A 3,920-nucleotide genomic window follows, 5' to 3' on the forward strand; every position below is an offset into this window, starting at 1 on the left:
GACTGTTGGCTCTGAGGGAAATTGTGATTTGTCATTTTTCACTTTTTTTTTTCTATTTCTATTTTTTAATGCGTGACCAGATTCTTAGGTTTGTTTACATGCTTTGATTAGACGTTTCCTAATCTAAATCCATAAACCTTTCGAATTAAGACTTTTAACATGCATTTAACACTGGCTGGAGGCCATCTGGGTTCAGAGGGGATGTATTGAGCAGTAAGCACATTTCTGTTCACTTTATAAAAGGGTTTAAACTAAGGTATCAAAAGTGCACTGTTTTGATATCTGTACTGAAACTCAAATATCATGCAGGCAACGATTGAACACAAACGGCTCTAAACACCAACTATTACTGCTATTACAGGTATTGGTAAAAGTAGTTTGTATGAGGTAGTACTGGGGTGGCCATGGTGATCTTTTTAAAAATATAAGAATATTGCTTGAGCATATTTCTAATAAATTACACTGCATGTATGTGCATTGCATAGCATAGTTTAAACACTAGATGTCGACTAAATTGAGTGAAATCATGTGTCTTAACCTCTTGGCACAGAAACCAGTATTTTACCATTTCTGCCTGTTCTTTTTGTGACATCCTGATGTTAAGACTTACAGATTCACATGTTAGATTTTACTGCATTTGCATCATAATATTTTATGTGGGAGTTTAGGCCATGAACAGAACCAAATATTGGAATTTTGGCAATTTCGTTGTAATGTAACTGGTTGAAAACTACACATTGACTATTGTTTGTCTATTGTATGTATTTGTATATGGTGTTCAATCAAAAGAGCTTGACCAACCATGCCGTAGTACATAGCGGTTAATAGAAAGAAAAATACACACCTGTAAGATACTTACAAAATGTGACAATACGGTAACACTTATATAAGAATAGTAAAAGTAATTTCTTAAGAATTGTTGTAGTGACGCAGTTATAATAATCTGAGAATAGAACACTTGAGAACATTGCTCCCACTCTCACGTGTGACCTGTGAACTCCATTAGCTTAGCTTAGCTTAGCTTAGCTTATCACCGGACCCAGGTAGCCTGGCCCTATCTAAGACACCTCCCAGCTGCTTTAAACTCACTAATTAACGCGTTACGTCGCGTGCGTTTAATCCAAGCAGCCGGACAAGCTAACCGTCGACTGTCTTGAGGCTCATAGCTTCATATTTAATGCACAGATATGAAAGTGGCATCTGTCTTAACTCTCGACAGGAAAGCTAATAAACGTGTTTTCCAAAATGTCGAGTTCCTCCTTCAGTGAATAAAAACGGGTAAGTGTCAGTCTGACATGTTTCACACATAACGTTACATTTGTTTAGCGTTGTTAGCTAAACAAAAGATAGCATACGAGCCAGCCGTGTGTTTAGAGCGCCTTGTATGGCGTAACGTTACAATGTTAAAGAAAGTTATGCTCGAAATGTTTTGTCTTCCAACTTTACGGTTTGTTGTTTGACATTTTCTAGAAACCCATTCCTGTCTGCTCTCTTTCCTTGAAAAGAAGAGTTACATTTCTGTGATGTATATCTTTTTTTCCCACAGATACTGCAGGTGTCCCTGTTTCCATGTTTCCATCGTATTGACTTCTCTCCTCCTGTTTGTTGTCTTGTTTCCACCAGAGGACACTGTTGCTCCAAAAACACCGGAGCTCCGCAGCCGAGCCTCCGCGGGATCAACAGGTACAGTGAGACGGTCTGGTGAAGCGTTATGATGGAAGATGCTTCGACTGGTAACCGTGCTGTTCAATATATGACGGCACAATTGATGATATCGGCGATGCTGTTATGTGTTGTTTAAGTCAATGTATTTTTTCTTCTTCAATATTTCAGTTTATTTGAGGTACTTTAGGAAATAGTATCACAACGGTAAAAAAAAATCTAGAAAAAAAACACCTTCTGTAAAGACAGCAGAAAATACACTAAAACCGTCATTATTACTGATGCTTAAACAAGTCAATTTACTTATAAATTGTCTTATAAGCTCATGAATGTATCATGTTTTCCTTATACAAATATGTGTTTTGTAGAACATAGAACTTGAAATTCGAAAACTTGACACTTTGTTCACTAACAGCTGTGTTGTGTGTGTGTGTGTGTGTGTGTGTGTGTGTGTGTGTGTGTGTGTGTGTGTGTGTTTTATATCAGCTCCCAATTCCCTGGGCCTTGCTGTTAACTCTCATCCTGCTTCCAGGACGGAATCATTTTTTGTGAGTACAACCGACCAAGTATGATTAGTTTATCAAACGTGTGCATATGTATTTCACGAGAGAGAGTCCAAAAAAAAAAGAAAAGAAAGTGGTATGATTAATTTACCAGCATTCCGCAGGGTCAAGGAAATTGATGCAGGATAATTGGGCACATAGGGAATCCTTGGCAATTTGTGCTTTCAGACTCTACTTGAGAAATTAGATGTCAGTGCAAATGTGAAATTGCTCCTCAATGTTCTCAAAGATTCCATGAAAATTTAAACATAAATCTTAAGTATTTCCAGCAAAGGGATTCTTCCCCCTTTTTTTTTTTTGTGCCAACTTGAAATGAAGCCCTGTGAAAATGATCTGAATGAAGTGAAAGTGTATGAAGGAGGGGGGGGGGGGGGGGGGGACATGCAAGCTTGTGTAAAGTTGGGGCTGCACTCCGAAGAGGATGTCGGGGCTCTTGCTCTTGGTAAAATCCTCATGCAAGAATTCATTAGATTCTTTTTGACAGGAAGTAAAGTTTGAATTCATCTGAAGACGTGTAATTATAATATTCAAGATATGTACACCTATAGCGCAAAATATAACTCAGACTGTGCTGTATAGCCTACTTTTTTTTTTCTTTCTTTTCTTTCACTCGGGTTCGAAGAAGAAGCGTAGAAGTTAGAAGGTACAATCGTACAACACGTGTGTTCATATGAATGGAAATAAATTACACAGCAGTGAATAATTGATTTAAAGGAGCAAACATTTGTCAAGTTCAGGAGGCCATTGTTTGATAAAGTTACTGTGTGTTTTTAGTTTAAAATAAGTTCGAACAGTTTTATTTTGAAAAGGATCCAGACTCTGACCCATTTTTCTAAAACACAGTGGTCATTAATTACATTTTATCTATTAAGCTTCAATTACAAGCATTACTGACAATTAATAAATCATCATCGTCGAGTCTGATCAAAACTTGTGGGGAATTTTATATTCATGCAAAATCAAGATAAACTGATCGCTTAAAAAGTCTTGCTCCAAACTCCTAGTTATATTTAAATGTTAGTGTTTATTCCTCACGGGCACGCAGTGCAAAAGAAAATGCTAAACAAGAATATTTTTGGTAAGCATACTACATACTGACACTCTGGAAAACGGCTTCATTTGTCCTCATTAAAAGCTTAAAAGTCCATGAATAAATAATCATTAAAGAGGATACTTTTTTCCCCCGCTTTTTTTTCTTTCTTTTTTTTATCTCCGGCCTTATGCAAAATACACTCACTGCCTAAATAAATATGCTCCATAAAGGCTGTTTAGAAACGTGCCCTCCCCCCTCTACTTCCACATTTAGATCGCTGACATGCACCTAAAGATCAGATCCTACATTGGCTGTTGGTTTCTGAGGGAAAAATTGGACCTCCGAGAGTCAACTTAATGCAATTAAGTGAGGATGATGAGTCTCTCTCTCTCTGCGTGCTGCTTGAATCACTAAGCAAGGCGGAATCCAAACTTAAAGGCAAGAAGAAAAGAAAAGAGCGGGAGATGAGCGCGCACAGACCGGTCCCTGCGGTTTAATTATTTTAATTATCTCTCCTCTTTCAGCTTTCCTTAAAAAAAAAAAAGAGGCCATTAAAGGATGCCCGTTTGGGTTAATCTGATTAAAAAAACAAGATGGAGGGAGAGATGAAAGGCTGCAGATGTCAGCGCTAATCAGGGGAGTTAAAACTGCTATTTGTGAAC

This window comes from Cebidichthys violaceus, unplaced genomic scaffold (assembly GCF_023349555.1).
Source record: "Cebidichthys violaceus isolate CVI_PGR_0920_01 unplaced genomic scaffold, fCebVio1.0.p SCAF_102, whole genome shotgun sequence".
Taxonomy (NCBI): domain Eukaryota; kingdom Metazoa; phylum Chordata; class Actinopteri; order Perciformes; family Stichaeidae; genus Cebidichthys; species Cebidichthys violaceus.